Consider the following 17,479-nt stretch of genomic DNA (forward strand, 5'->3'; position numbering starts at 1 on the left):
ATGCATGTAACCATGAAAATTTTTATTTTATTCAATTTTTTTTTCTATTTTGTTTAGAATAATATTTTCCGAGTTTAAAATGCAGCTGATTTACCCCAAAAATAGAGTTGCTGCTGAAGACTTAGACAGCTGAAGGACAAACTGAATACATTTCCTCACTTTGTAATATTTACTTTCTCTACCTTCCATGTTTTTTTTTCTTCTTCTATAAGACAGTACCTGGCCCATTACATCTATGTTTGTCTTTGTCTGTTTTTTATTTTTTCCCACTCAACAGCCTTTGAGACAGATGGCTGTAAATCCTAAGCCTATTCTGATGGCTTTCTTCAGTTAAAAGGAAGCCGTTCCTCTCCACAGTCCCCGGCCACCCAGTGCATGCTCAGGAAGGGGAATTGGAATGAAGTGAAGATTCAAAGCATTCTTCTTGTTTCTCTACATGGACAACTTTTACTAATTATCATTTTATGTTATAATAATAACACATTGAGTTTTTAGGGGCGTGCAGGAGTTTATTTTCCAGTAATTATTACTAAAAATGTGACAACAAGGTATTAAAAATGTTGAATAAGTGCTGGCAGTTTTTAAAACTTTCTTGAAAATCAATTTCCATTTTCACATCTGAGCTTCTTTAAAAACCTTTTTCGGTGTGATACTACATTTTAGAGGTCTGTGAATCCAACCACAGATTATTCTTTTCTAGGTTCAGGAATTAGCTAATTTATCTTTTACCAGAATGGCCCTGAGTTTCAAAAAAACCCATTGAGCTCCACAGATTGCTGCATAGTGCTCATTTTAATAAAAGCTCAAAGCTTCTAGCGAATACAATTTAGAAGCACCAGACAGGCTGACCTTTCATCATGCAGTTATTTTTTTCCTGGTGCTCTTAAAGGAAAAATGTGAAAGCCCTTGAGACCAACAGGAATGAGCTCTTAATTAAAACCAGCTGCACATTGCATTGTCCAGACCCATTGGTAGTATATTTTGATAGTTGTAGGTGGCAGAACTGTAACCTTGCATGTATTGTTGATTCAAAACAGGGATTATGCTCCTATACACACTGAAAAAGGTCAACTAAGCAGAGTTTCTGATTTAGGACTGTGCAAGGCAATAACTTTAATAATACCCACTGATTAGTTCTGTCAGTTGTATCCTCTTAACTATTCCTCCATTATGCAGACAGCTTTAGTACTTGAGGAATCCTTTTCTGATGAAAAAGTCACTTTCTGATAGATCTGCTGTGTGGCTTAGGAGTGCTAATCCAGTCATGTTGGAGCATATCATCAATTTTAATTTAAAGTCGGAGTTTTATATTTGTGGAGAGCTTGCCTGTGTGATTATGTTAACTCTCTAAGGCCGACTCCACTGTGCCCACTGTGACAAAACATGTTTGTGAATCCCAATGCTACGGTGAGTGTAGGTTCTGTAAGTCTGTGCAAAGACAATACATTTGTGTGGTCTCTCTTCAAGCGGTGACAGTTCATTCTTCTTCCTCACTCTGCAGACCACGGGGAAAGGAAAATGTAACCAACCGTAATACTGAAATGCAAACATGATATTGAATGCACATGTGGTGAAAAGTCAGCAAAACAAATCAACAAAACAAATGAAGTTTACAGCACTGCAAACATGAGGTATTTCCCTCATCAGGAGTACACGCTTTAGGTAAACAGTAACTACAACCTATTTCAGTTTTAATGTTTTATGCATCAGAGTTTAATAAAAGATCAACTGGTCCTAAAATGAGGTAAACATATCCTCAAATGAACAACAACACATCACACCACATTATTATTTTTACAAGAAAAAAATAAAATAAAAGGCTGAAACTGCTGTGTGGAAAAAGTAGCATTCAGACATAGCTAATCAAATGGTGTTAACTTTATCGAGTGTTATCACCTCTGTAAAAGCAATTTTTTTCTAGTTTAAATATTTGGTAATACAAAACCTTTTCACAAGTGGAAAACATTCTGGACAGTTGCCAGTCTTACCTTGAGTGGATGTCTCTCAACCCAAGGTAAAAACAATGTCCTTATGTCCTTTGGGCAGATGGTTCCAAAGTCAGAGAGTTTTCCCATATTACACAACTCCAGATTTGGCAAAAAGAAACAAAAAACATTATATCAGAAAAAAAAATCTATTAGCTAATCTATTATCACCATTATCAAGCAGGGATGATTTGGGGTTGTTCTTCAGCCACTAAACCTGAATATCTTGGACTCAATTGATTTATCATTAACTGCACTGTTCTTCAAGAATGAACTTATCTTATTAAGTATCTTTATTTTTCTTCAATGTGAGTTGATCTGTCGACAAAATTAGGACATGTTACATGGCTATTATCCACAACACATCATCATAGCTGCAGCATAAAGTAACAACAACAACAACAACAACAACAACAACAACAACAACAACAATAATAATAATAATAATAATAATAATAATAATAATAATAATAATAATAATAATAATAGTAAAATACAGCAAAAAAAGTTTCGAATTCCTCACTAAGTAGGTGTTGGCTGTCCTAAAACTCAAAGAAGTAATTTAAAGACATCATCACCTAATTTGTATAATTGATTAGAGAGGAATGTTTAGAACTACAAAAAAAAACTAGAAAAAAAACCCCAGACTTTCTTCTGTTGATTCTTTTGAGTTTTAATGTCACATTTCCAACTCTCCTCCTTTATCAAGGCCTGAGACCAGTAAAAGTGAGCCAAAAGAGACACTTAGAGTTATTTTAATGCAGTAATTTATTTAGGACAAAAAAAAGTTTTACATTTACTGTACATCCAATCATGGATCAGTCAACGGCTGCTTTGTGCAGGTGTGATTCATTTGCAGTCTGGATTCAGAGCGGTGAACATCTCCTGCTCTGACTGCAGTAGAGAGAGACTTTTGTGCGAGGACTGGACCACCTGGGAGTGCTTCGGGGTGAGGGAGGGGCCCACGGCAGCACCTGCTACTTGTTGAGAAGAGTAAGAACAATACGTGTTTTCACATTAGTTTCTTTTAGTCTCCAATAACACCTGAAAAAGTCACTAGTTTCTTTTTTGATAAAGAGTTTCAAGATGGATCTGAATACTCACTAAACAGAGCGACAATGTTGCTAAGTTGGCAACACTGGATTTAAGGTGTTTAACTGGTCCAGTCAAAGTCCAGATCTTCTCCTGACTGAAATGTTGTGGCAGAACCATAAAAGAGCTGTTCATAAAGTTAACATATCTCAAGTAGTTGAAGCAATGTGCACAGAAAAGATGACCAAAATTCCACAATAACAATGTAGGAAACTGACAAGGTATGCAAAAATAAGGCATCCAAAAAACAATTTCTATAGTTTATTATTGTAAATGTGCATTAGTTCTACAAGTTACTGAATCATGGTGCTTGGAATTTGGTTAAACTTGTTTTTTTTTGTTCTTTGTGTTTTACAAATATAAGACACATACATATGTGCAAACTAGAATAACAGTTCTTTTGGTTTCTGAACTTTGTAAACATATAGTAAATAAGCCCTACTGAATGAACTAATCTCTGTATGTTTTTCTCTTTGCCAACTTGCTGTGGTGGGAAGTTGTTAGTAAACACAGCGTGCTGCAGCCTGCTGTGCATATGGCTGTGTAAAATGGGCAGCTTGGTGCTTGTGTTGTTTACCTGAGGAAATTTTGGCAGGAGGGGACCAACACGTAGAAACAGCAGGACAGGAACAAAACATTGTTTTGGCCAATGTTTTTCTTGAACACAAACCATCAACCTAAACATTTGCTTCCAACCAATCACACCTTCATGGCAGCAACATTCCCTGATGACAGTGGTCACTGTCAGGGGAATAAGCCATTGTGCCACACTCCACAAAATGTTCAGAAGTTGTTTAAAAGTTATTTTTTTTAAAAGACAAAGAATCCAAACTGATATGTGTTTGTCCAGAAATTTGTCTTTTGGGCATTTGTAAGATGAAGGTTTAATTCATGAAAAAAAAAAAAAAAAATTCTAATATGCATACACATTTCCTGAACTGTATGGCTCAAAATTAACTCCTGCCAACGACTAAATGACATGTTTCACTTCTGAAAACTCCATCAGTTTTGCTCTTGTGCTCCATGCTGAACAATGCCTTGAACCCAGAAGCAATTTCAGAGTCATATTCCTCCTGATAGGGAAATTATAGTTCACTCATATTGTAGATTTATGTCAACTATACAAACCTTTCCAAAGATTCTAATAAAAACCTACACGTGACTTTGTACCTCACTGAAGACATCCCTTTCCCTTTGATGGAGGTGCTCGGTGGGAAAAAATAAGAAGTCAAGTTCACGTGAGAGATAACAGATAATGCCTGTCACCTTGCACACACTCAGCAGCAATATGAACAAATGTAGGTACAATTACACTTAAAAAACTACCACACAGCGAGAGACAGACCTATTAAAAGGTGATGCAGGAATGCAACATGGAGCTCTCCTATAAACCTCTGAGTTAAAACCATCCAAAGATTTTAAAAAATCCAATGGATTTGGAATAGATGATTCCTGTGAGTTGAGGTTAAAACACAAAAATGTGTAATCACCTTTTGTTTAGCAGTTGGAAGAGATGAATAAAAGGTAGAGATTATAGGATATAAGGGTTTAGGAAGTGGACAGATAACAAGTAGATCAGAAACATAACTGGTAGGAAGGTCATTCAGTGCCTTATCTACAATCAACAGCCTCTTGTAAGTTATTTTAGGGAGTAATTTGGGACCAGCACTTTGTTTATTTAATAGCTTGAAAACTGCATTTTGGACTAGCAGTAATCAATTTAGAGCAGCTTGACTGAAGCACATGGATAGGGAGTTCAGTAAACAGATAGGTGAGGGTAATTCAGACAAGCACTATGCAAGCCATGAACAATTCACAAAAACAAACATCAGTCATACACCACAGTATCAAAACATTCTGACTGTTCAGAGAGGAAATAAATAATGCTGATTATCTGCTAACAAGAACACATGCAAAGGTCTACGACCATGGTTGCTAAGTTTGTAACGAGATCTCATGAGATTACACTGTTGTAAGATCTCTTGTCGCTTTGAAAATTGTCTTGCAAAGCACAGTCAGCATGACTTTGTCTGGTGAAATTAGAACAGAAGTTGTTCCTTCCACTTTAAACTGTTTGTGTGGCAGAGGTTCAGGTGGAAATGTCAAGTAGACATGAACCAGCACAACAGGTCTTTTGAGTCGTGTGAGAACGGCTTTCCGCGTCCTCCAGATGAAGGCTTCAGGCACACAGCTTTGTACTGGGACGAAGAGTCTCTGTCACTGAGCATTTTGTTTCAAAACAATACACACTTATTGCTGATTTCACGTTGTAATTTGTCAACTTTGAAGCTGAGAAAATGACGTGTGAACCTCTCATTAATTTGTTTGAGTTGAGAGGAAAAGAGTCAATCAAAACCTTGAGGCAATGTGGAAGTGAAATAAAATCTGATAGAACTGAGAGAACCCCCTCCCTCACACCCCATACAAGCTGTTTAATTATCTGTGTGTAACTTTTCGCTGTGATGAAAATAATAATAATAAAAACACAAAAGAGATTCACTCTCATGTCCACTTCAGTCAGTCCTGAGAGTTTCCACGACTCAAACTCTCAAACAAACAAAGAGTCAGAGCAGAACACAGATACAGAGCGTCTGAATTTATCTGATCCAGATTTTAAAGATGTTTTAAAGTGAAATGTTTATGGTAAAAAAAACTTTTATACTTTTCCTTTTTTTTCTAAAAGCACTTTTTAAAAGAATATAAATTTATATAAATGTTTTCCCTTGATCAGGTATTTAATTTTGGCTCCATGTGAATCTGAGTTTAAGGTATGAAAAGACTCATTAGGAATCAGTCAAGGAAGACAGTAGTCAGTTCAGTTTGCACACAACCCCTAATGGTTATCAAACTGTGACACAAGTACTACAAGTGGTATGCTAGCTTCCTTTATCTAATGTTTAGGTTTGGCTATAAGCTCAAGGCATGATTTCCACATTAGTCTGCTGACTAGGACAAGGATTGAGGTTCACACTATTTTTGATTTAGCTGCTCCCATAGCCCTCCTTTTGTATGAGTGGTCCATCATGGGCACGCTTCATTGGCACAGTCACAAATTTTAGAGCTCCACTTAGTTAGCAAGTAATGAAAATGGTCTGGTGTATACAAACTGGCAAGCTTAAAAGTCGGTACTTTTGCAATCAAGTAGAAAGGAGCAGATGCGAAGACCTGAGGCGCTGTCATAAGGCACAGCTGTCATAAGACATTTGCTGTTATTGATGAGCTGTGATGGGGAAAGAAATGTGTCATATTTGCTCCTAAGAGTTTCAGAACATAAATTCAAGTATTTGCATATTTATTCCAATACTTTGTACATCTGAGTCATTTTCACAGTTTTCTTGACTCACATGCATGTCATGTTTATTATGAATTTTTATCAAGTCCAGCATGTTAAACAGCTGACAGATAACACACCATAAAAGTTAAAGTTTTGACTTCTATTAGACAGAGCATATCCAAAAGGTTAGGGCAAACACCAAATCATCACTTTTACCTACCGCTTGGAAAATAAAAGGTTTTCAGCATTGCCCCCAAAAATCCAGATGGCATAACATATTGTATTCAGAATAATATGCATCTCAGCCTCTGACAATGTCTTTGTTGCTGTTTTACTTTGTAATTCATCTGAATCTCTTTCTCATTTCATTTAAAATTGGTGGCATTTGAAAGCACAGAATAAAACTGTTATAAAAAATGCTGAATACCACTCAAGCATAATCATCCATTGCATTCTGCTACATTTCTAGGACTGTGCACATTGTTCAAAGTTGTTCCTCAAGGTCTGAGAAAATGCAAATAAAGCAGGCATGCAGGAAGGGAATAGATGTTTATAAGTTCTAACAGAAAGCTGTATTGATTTTGGACTTGAAATAAATGAGGATAAAAACGTTTAGTTGTCAGATTGCCACCTGGCAGGACGTTCAAGGAAAGAGATGGGCATGAAATCCTCATAAACCAAAATGCAGCACTCTATCATCAAAGAGAGATGAGCAGGAAATGTTTCATGCAAGGTCACAGCGAAGCAAATGTGACATTAAAAACAGCTCAAGACGTTAATTCACTCTAAATGTGCCATTTATATGCCTCAGGAAGCTTACCTGACAATATGTGCCGTGTAAAGCATTGTGCAAAGGTCAAAGGAAGTTTCTTTGACACTTCGAAACTTTTCAGTGGTATCACTTTGGAATAATGTTGACAGTAGACATCAGAAATTGTATACGGCATGATGCGGTGTAATTTGCCTCTTGGAAGGACATGATGAAAAACAAAACAATAAAGCTCTTAAATGTGTGTTTATGTAAGCATTTTTTTTTTCTTTTTTCCTATTTACAAGCATCCGCCTCTGTAATTTGGTGGTATACCGCTGTAAACAGGCTGCAGAAAATTAGAAGATAATTTATATTTTCTCTCATTCAATGAACAATGGCTTCACATCACAAACACTGATAAGAATTCTGGTTTCCACCCAAGACTTGTTGATCCGTCATGGCCAATGCACCAGCTGTGTTCAAAGACGTCTAGCTGTAGTGGCAGCCATGCATGTGGGATTGGACCTGGGAAGTCTGATGTGTATGAACAAGATAATACCTAACCTTGGCCTTGGAAAAGAAAGTGCTCCACTGTGAATGCAAATGAAGAGGATGAGCACAGAATGGAGCTAGCAACCTGGAACAGTGAGTCATAGGCTCGTCGTTTCTGCTTCAGCATGCGGTTCACCCTTGGGTTTGCTTTAATATCACCTTTGTTTTCAGATAATAAGGTATAAGCTTAGAAAAGGATTTGAAAAAGTGCAGAATTTGGGCAAGAAAATGTCAGGTGGCGGTAGGAGGATATGGAAGACATGCAGTGGTTATTTAAAAAAAAAAAGATTTCCATTTGTTTTCTGCTGAAAGAAGTGAAGTCTCTCTGGGGTCTTCTGCAAAATTCTGCCGGAGGTGCCCCACCACTGAGTGCATATAAACTATTTGTCAACTGCCACACTCCAAGGCCCAGTGCAGATGTGCACTACAATAAAATAAGTAAATACTACACATCTGCTTCTTAATGTATAAGAAAAGTTTTTAAAAGTGTTTTTTGACTCATCTCCAGAAAAATAAAAAAATAAACAAACAAAAACAAACAAACAAATACAAAAACTAAGAAATAAAATCTCCACAGTTTTTCCTTATATTGATGTGTTCTAAATTAAAAATATATATGCACAATTTGTGATCGGCTGCCAACTACCATGCACATTTATTTACCTATTTAAATGGCAAAAGTGACTGAAAATATGTCAACAATGGTGATGTCCAAAGAAGAGCCATCTGGGATGGAGAAGTCTAATGATTTTGATGTACTGATACAAATGTATGCTCATGCATTCTGATAAAACTGCCTTGTTTACATTGGGACCATACCTGCATTTCAGAATTGCATATATATATATATATATATATATATATATATATATATGGAAACTACTAAAGTGAAATCTTTCAAACTGCACCATTTGATATAGTTCAGGTTAACCATTTTATGTTTGAAATCATACTTTGCAAAAGTAACTTTAATTCTAGTAATTATAGGTGGTAAATAAATGCACAGTTTTTTTGTCTAATATTCAACTTTCTTCTCACATAAATCAGCTGAATCTATTGACATATTTGCTGTAAATTCACTCTGATAGCATATTTGCTTGTTTTCTTTGCATCACAAAGGGTGTTTGATGAGTGGTGACATATTTCCATCTTCTGACACATTGCAGAGAAAGCATGGAGCACAAAGAAAGTTGTTTTGTGCCAACCGACCCAGGGGAAGATAGTGCCTGGAAAACAAAATGACTCCGTTTAACTTATGCGGCAGCGTGTTTATTTCCAAAGTTTAATATTGTTTTACTGTGGCGTTATTCATAGTAACTGAATTTTTGTATTTGTTAACCTAATTCATTTTAGGATGGCCTTTCTCTTTGGAAGAGAGTAAACACACAAGTCCTCACAATTTAAATGATTATTTGAAAAACAGAAAAGGTTACTTACACTGAGGTGCAAATTTCAAAGTTTATAGCTCACATTGTCAACACAAGAAAGAAGCAAGACGCTACGGTTGCAAAACTTCCAGCTAAACAAAAAACAGCTAAAACACAATTTGCAAAATAACAATCATTTGCAAATTGTTGAGAATAACGTTGCATTAAGCTGGCTTAGTGGAGAGTTTCACTTCCACATTAAAGACACGCCAATGGACTTTAGAGACTAGATGTGACATTTATTTTTTATCAGAAAAGATAAGTGTTCTGAATCTGAAGCCTAACACCGACCACATGATGACATTTCTTTCCGCAGAGGGGCGATGACAGAACTCATTAGCACTGTAGATTTAAAGTTGATCTGAAGATCCCAGTGTGCTGACGATCACCAGAAGGAAACAGATCTCATCATGTTATCACAGATTTACAATAATTCAATATAGCACAATATAAACTTACTCACACAGGCTTGCAGACTCTGAATCTATGTTCTGTATCTGTAACTGAACATTAAAATTCAGTGTCTAGATAATTCATTTAAATATAGTTTAAATTATAAGGAATCTGAGAGAGCACATTTGTCATCAATTCATCTCACGTTTATACACCATTACATTTTAAATTTTGACCATGGAGTTATACTGGAGGAGCTCTGATTCCATTTCTTATCAGTCTGTACACGTGTGTCTCAGGGGAGCAGAGCAATTTTCACATTTTTAATTTAGAACCAAGAGTCCACTGACTGCAGGGGCATTTAAATGAATCAGTATCGATGTGAGTTAAGAGGACATGAGAAATATTTATGCGATGATCACAAAATGGTGCTTGTAAATGTACGCAGACATGGTGATAATCATTCAAATGATACTCAATTTTTTTTTTTTGTCAAAATCTGAGGATTTCTGTACCTGAACCTTGGCAGGAATGTTTTTCTGCCCACTCACTTCAGGTCTGTGTACTGTTAGGGTTAGGCCCTAACTCACCTGTGTTGCTAGGAAACATAGTCAGAGGCAGCTTAACCTGAAATATTATGCAGCTTGATCTCGTATTTCATCAAATTCCATTGTACTTATGCAGATGGGTATGTAACAAATCTCTTTCTGAGTGTGAACATGTTTTCTGTGTCTAAAAATATTGTGAGAATATTTGTTTTGAATCAAGTCATGATGAGTTTCTAACCCTAACACAGCAGTTTTTATGGGACCAAACCTCACAGAGTTTAGGTGTCAACGCCTAAATTGGCACTGGAAATCAAATTTTATTTTACAAAGCAGTAAAATGTAATATATAACAATTTAAAATAGAGTAAATAGTAAAGTTACTGAGACAGTACTTCAGCAAGGACAACCTATTTAATATCACTGGCTGCTGAAAGGCAAAAGATGATGATGTTTTTGCTCATATCTATGTGTGTGTACCAGAATGTACCTGTGTGTGTGTGTTTGTGTCTATATTGTTTGCAAAATAGCTCTTAATCTTAAAATGTTTGTAAATAAAACTTTCAAAAAGTAATCATAAGGCTAACATTTACAACTAACTAATTTTTAGAGTAACAAGTATTATAATGTTATACATACACAGTTTACAAAATTTATCATAACCTACAGCATATAAAAAAAAGCTGCAACCAACTGTTCTTGTTCAGGGTGAGCAGTGATTTGAAGCTGAGGAACATGTAAAAACGTGAACCATGAACAGGTTTAAAAGTTATCAGTCTTATTAAAGCTCACAGACAGCCAGTGAAGAGGGGCCGAGGGGTAATAAGTTCTTGTTTCACAGCTCTGAGAAGCAAATCTGCAAGATAACATGAGGCTGTGAAACAGGATTACAGCAAAAAGCCTGAGTGGAATTTTAAGTTAAAGTTCAGGTATTTTTGTCATTCAATCTATTTAAAAAAATAAGTTAAAAGTTTCTTTTTAACTTTTTTTTTAAATCTTGGACTATGTAATGGAGAAGATGCACTGTTGCCTTGCAGCTAGAAGGTCAAACTTCCATCAGAGACTTTCCTACGTGGAGTTTGCATGCTCTCCCAGTGCATGTTGTGTGAATGGGTTTCTTGGACAGATGAAAATAAAAATGCACTTCCCACTCAGACTTTAGCAGCCTTATTGCATGTGTAATGAAACAATTGCAAATGTTTTAGCTTGTCTTGATTTACATAATCAATAAAAGTTTGTAAAGAAGGTTAGACAAGAAAGCATAACTTGTGAAAAACAGTTTTACCTGAGAAACGTTGCCCCAAATGATACACTAAAACATATCTTAGTGTGATGTGCATGAAACTTTTCAAGGTTTAGTTTCTTTTGAAAAACAAAAAAAGTTCAAGCCATCTTTTTGTATTTGACTTTCTTTCGGATAGATTTAAACTTGCCACGAAATATAAGCTAAGAAATTGGATGCACTCACATTTTTGGAGTAATTAACCTTATTGCTAACCGTCTGGATACTCAAAGTTAGATAGAAAAAAATGACATGTTTAGAATGTTGCCTAATTGGTGGTAGAGAGGTGATCTATGCAAGCTGTCCAACTGTCTTTGGGTAAGATGCAACCCCACATTTTGTGTGAAACTACAGTAAATATGTTGCACACTTACACAGTAAATACATCATAATGAATTCTGTTTGAGGGGGAATGAAAAACATAAAGCTTTTCAGCGTTGAAAACCTGCTGTAAGTGTGAAACATTTAACTGTATTTTTCTAAGTGAAATCCAGACCACATACTCATTTGTATGTGTAGGATTACCTTTGTTATTGTCCAGCAGTTTTTACCCTTCACTCCTCTTGTGTCTCTCTGTTTGTTCTGTTGTTTCTTGCCCATCTCTCCCCTGCTGGTTTTTCTCTGTGTGTGTAGGCGTGGCTTGCTGGCAGCGGCTCATTATTCAAATCTTCCAGCAGCTTTCTACCCCAGTCCTCTCACCACTCTTTGTCAGTTCAAAAGTTCACCTCATGTGGGAACTCAGAGGCTGACAATCGAGGTTGACTCAAAGTCAAGTTTCTGAATCAAATTTTAACTTGTGTTTTATTTTTGTTTTAGGAATGTTTCAGTGCTCACCTGTCTGCCCCCCATTGCTTTACAAATCAAGAACCTCTCCATCTAGGCCTTGGAGAGCACTCATATTGAAGGAATACCTTCTTCACTTACCTGTTTATTAACTCAGTCATGACCTGTAGGAAAAAACAAATCTGTCTGCTGTCTCATCGTAAAAGTCTGGTCTTCAAAATCTGCTGGTACTTTTGCCCTTACAAGTCAAGTTCAATAATGCCGTTCTTATTGTGAAAACTCTGGGGTTGCCAGATTTAATAAAACATTAATGGTTTTCAATGGACATAAACCAAATCATGTCAATCATTTTATATCTCAAAAATAACTTCCGTTTTCTGATGCAGTAGTCATCAATGGAGTGTGCTCCCGTGGGGTGTGTGCAGATCTCGGCATGCACGCACCATTTTTAACTGCTGCCGGATACTCTCTTCTGTCAGGAGCATCAGTCATGTTTCTAAGAAGTTTCCTTTTCAGTTTATAAAGCAGTATGAGCAGCAGTTTTACTTTTCTATTGGTGCTTTCACAATAAAGCATGAATGTAGTTCATGCAGAACCCTGATGTCAGATTTCCTCTCTCCTAAACAGGCAGCTGGAAATTAATCTGATTTTAAACTAGACAAACAAATGCATGCAGAGAATGTTTTTCAGTGTTATAAGTGTAATAATAGCTTATTTAATATTCATTTCACAATTTAGAAAAACTCTGTTTATTCACAACGCTAATGTTTGATGATAACACACCCAAACTGCTAAATTAAACAGTTACTCTTTATTTTATCATTGACCACAGATTATAAATAAAATATACCTTTGAAATATCTCAGATAATTTGGCATTCAGGCTGTAGGTTCTTATTGCTTGACAGAAAATAATTTTTTACTCCTTATAAACCAGGGTTCTTTAAAAAACCTCTTGTATCTTTGACAAAAAACATGAGCACCAACTCATGAGGAAAAACAAATAAAGGATTTGGAACAGCTGTGGAAATGGAGCAACATTAATTTGCCTAAAGATAAATAAATAAATGAAAACAATGAACTGTGGGAATCTTTGGTGATACATGTTTATACCTTTTTTAGGTTACTAACATGATTTTTCACTGCTAATATGGCCTTAATGTGCTAGATATACAGTAAGTATCAAGATCTGTTGGTTTGAGTGGGCGTAAATTTCAATGTGTGATTTTGTTGTTGTTGTTGTTTTCCTGTTGGGACTGTCAACCCAGCTATGCCATTAAAGTATGAAAAATAGCCTGTTTTTTTACATGATTAAACAGAAGGGAGTGCTTCCTAAATATCATGTCAAATCATTCTAAGTTGCATCATATTTTAATAACCACATTATTTCACTGTTGAGTGCTCCACACAGATGGATTAGAAGTAGAGGAGAAGTAAAAATGACTGTGTGAGTTCACGAAGATGTAATGGGACATAAAGTTATCATTAAACAGCTGAACATAACACAGCTGAAACTGTAATCAGGAAGTAAGGAGAGAAGCAAGAAACACTAAGCTCATAAAAAGGAATGGATTCCTCAGGGAAGGTCATTAAAGCAACGCAGAGGAAGTACCTTTTATTACTAACAGTGCAATTATAAATCAACAACTTTAAGGTTAAACTGTTTTGCATTAATTTGCTCACCTTTTTTATTTATTCCATACTCAATAGAACAGAAGTTTTTCAAATTTTTCTTGTTTTTAAATCATAATAAAAGTTTTGAAATAAAATGTAAACTTCTGGAAAACTCTACTTTGATTCCAGTTCCATGTCTCCTCAAACAGACAGAACTTTTAATGAAGCCAGCACGAAGTGGATGGACCCAGCATCAACACATCCAGGTTGGTACCTTCTCAGGGTAATTAGTCTGCCCTAATTAGGTAGAAACCTGCTTCTACACATAAGAAACAATTCCAGGTAAGAATGAATAATCTGATGTTGCACATCACACTTCTAAAAAAATTCAGTGTTACATGGTAAACATCCAGTGAGATAATTAGCAAAGGGAGTAGTTTAAAACATCCTTCTTCAAAGTAAAACGCTGTTGGCAGTTGCACTGGGGAAATAAGTAAAGATGCAATATGATGATGGTGTTGAACTTGGTTGGTACTTTTTATTTGGAAATACATGTACTTTTTAACACATCTTCATTTTTATTTAGGCTCCCAGACTATAGATACAAAAATGGGCTAATGTAAGAACAGAACGTAAACTTAGGGAAATCAAACCACTGAATCTGACTATATAATTTGGTATTTTGCAATGTTCAAAAAGAAAAAAGAAAGGACAGTTAAATTTTATGTTCAAATTATTGAACAAAAATCTGCAAATGATACAAGCAGGAATATTGTGCTTGACTTACCTTATTATTACATACAGCAATAATAAAAGAAAGAATTGAAAAAAAAAAGCCCAAATCACCATTTTTTCCTAGGCTTTAATAAATATTTTGTCAGTTAAACCACATTTATTTAGTACTGCACTCTTCAAAAGCTCAAATTGAACCATAAATTTGCAGCTCTTGTTAAAGTTTTTTTTTTAAGTCAATGTAATAAGCCATTCTGCTCAAACCCATCCCTCTCTTCTGCTGTGTGTCTTTAGGAGCATCTATTGTATGGAAGCTACAATAAATAAATAAAAATGGAACCAAAATAGTCTCAATAACCCCTGAGATCCATCATGACAGTTTAAGAAAATACCTAATTAACCTGATTGCAGTATACAATAAAATCCTTGACTGACAATTCAGTATTTTTTAGACAAACTTTAGTTTTTTCTTTCACTAATTGCATGTTTTATTCCAAAACAGAGAAGCATTCTACTCATATGTACCAATACACAAAGGTTCAGCACATCATTAGCCAAAAGGCATAAAGACGTTATCATTTCATAAATAAAATACCCAAGCAGAAATGCACATATACATTTATTAAATCAATTAAATATAAACTAAATGTTTTAAATGTCGCACAGAAAAGAGATGCAGATTTACACCAACTGTTTTTTTTTTCTCATGAAATAAGCCACAATAAAAATGGTTTTCCATATTTAACAGATGTGAATGTAGATAGCCCGTATTACCTACCAAAACTAAAGCATTTTTTGTAGTTATTTAAAAATTTAAGCCCTCATTAACTATCTTTTACAATTTTGTATTTAAATGGTATTGGGTATGGATGGTATCTATTCTCTACAATTTAGTATAAAACATTTTTTTGTGGTAACAAAACATTTCACAGACAGTGACTTTATTTACTTAGCTCATCCAATCATCCATACAAAGAAGAGTGTCTGGGTGTGTGTGTGTGTTGGGTGGGTTGCAAGGTTTTGTAGCACTTTAGCATTTTTACAAGCCTCCATTCTTAACAGCTACTTTGTAAATCTCCCATGTATCCAGTCTATCCATCCATCCATCCATCCATCCATCCATCCATCCATCCATCCATCCATCCATCCATCCATCCATCCATTTTCTTTACCCGCTTCTCCATTCCAGATTCCAGTTTATAATCAGACAATTAAAATCTGCTTTAAAGTCACCAAAAAAGAAAGCTGTAAGACTTTAGAGCTTGCTCTTTTATTCGTTTTGGATCAGAAGGCTGGATTTCCTCCAATCCCTGGAGCTTTTCTAGTTAGTGCATTAAAAATATATTTATAAGAAAAGGAATTCTTAACTGAATGTTAAGATCTGGTGCCCCTAGGCCACCATCTTTTTTTGTTTTTCTGCATCAAAAATCTTTTTGTAAATTCACAGTTTTTCCCCCTGTATTGAGTTTAGAGTATGATTTATTTAAAGCCATAATGTTTTCATTGTTTGCGGAGGAAGTACAGTTGTCAAAAACAAAAACTTTGACACATTGTGGGTTTTGACTATGATTACACATCATTGTATTTTCTCATCTCATTTTCAAAAAGCTTTTTTTTCTCTTTCCTTCTCAGAGATGTTTCAGTTGTAATAAGAGACAAAAAGCTGAAATGTTTTTTTCCAGTCATGACATTAATATTGTTCTTGTTCTATCCCAGACCAATCCAGGCTCCCTCAGTCTAATCCTGATCCCATTTGGCACCTGACACTTGTTTATATTGAGCTAAAAGATGTTTGGACAGACTCTAGTTTTTAATTCTGACTATAATATAATCAGTTTTAATTAGGATGGCTAATATATTTCTGTCACCTATGAGATAACCTTTTATATGGTCACCATTATTTGTTTTTGATGATTATTTTTAATATATGCATTTTCTTCCAATATTTACAATATTTGGGGCGGCGGTGGCTCAGGAGGTAAGGTTCGTCCTGTTGCCGGTTCAAGCCCCTGCTCTGTCAGTCTCAGCTGTTGTGTCCTTGGGCAAGACACTTCACCCACCCTGCCTACTGGTGGTGGTCAGAGGGCTCGGTGGTGCTGGTGTGATGGCAGCCTCACTTCTGTCAGCCTGCCCCAGGGCAGCTGTGGCTACAATGTAGCTTACTGCCATCAGTGTATGAATTGGTGAATGAATGCAGTGTGAAGCGCTTTGGGGTCCTTGGACTAGATAAAGCGCTATACAAGTGCAAGCCATTTACCATTTACATTTCTTGTGCCTTTGGGCCAAGTTGGTGGTTATGCTTCTTTGTTCAGACCTTGCACTAAAATTTGATTTTGGTAATTCGACTTCAAGTAGTCAGCTATGACTGATATAACGTTCACACCTGTCAGTTAAATGTGTACTCCAATTGGATTACCTGCTCTATATGCAGATACACACACAGCCACATGTGTGTATCTGCATGGTTAGTTGGTTGGATTGATTGATTGATTCATTATTATCAGAGATTGGGTTAGTCAAGGCCTCTGTGGCCCAGAAAAATCTATTTGGAGTTAGACTATGTACCACTGTTATGAAAACATGTGAAGATAATGTCTGTTCAAGAGTATTTTCTTGTGTCCTACTTTTGCCGTAGAGATAATTAGGAATATATAAGTTTTATGGTTGTCCCTCTAAAGAAGAGAAATCTAGATTGCAATACTGTCCAAATCATGTCAACCTGTTATATATTTGCTCAAATAACTCCAAGTTGTTCAACATTGTCAGTTTAGTGGTTACAGTCAGCATTTCTCTCTGAACTGGAAATTATTTTCTTTTCATGAATTCTCTGCTGCATATTTTCAAAAATATTTTTTTAATCAAATATTGTGTTTATCTGTGTTGCCATTCATGATTTTGAAGGTTCAGTGTTTTCCTTGAGTCTACTGTGGTATGCAACAATTTCAGCACTTCTTGTTACCGGGCAAAAAAAAATATAAACCTGTGTGCGTGATCAACAGTCTAAAGATGAAATGTTCTTACCAACATTTTAGGCAACCTCAATAGAGTTC

Source organism: Kryptolebias marmoratus, linkage group LG6, assembly GCF_001649575.2.
Source record: "Kryptolebias marmoratus isolate JLee-2015 linkage group LG6, ASM164957v2, whole genome shotgun sequence".
Taxonomy (NCBI): domain Eukaryota; kingdom Metazoa; phylum Chordata; class Actinopteri; order Cyprinodontiformes; family Rivulidae; genus Kryptolebias; species Kryptolebias marmoratus.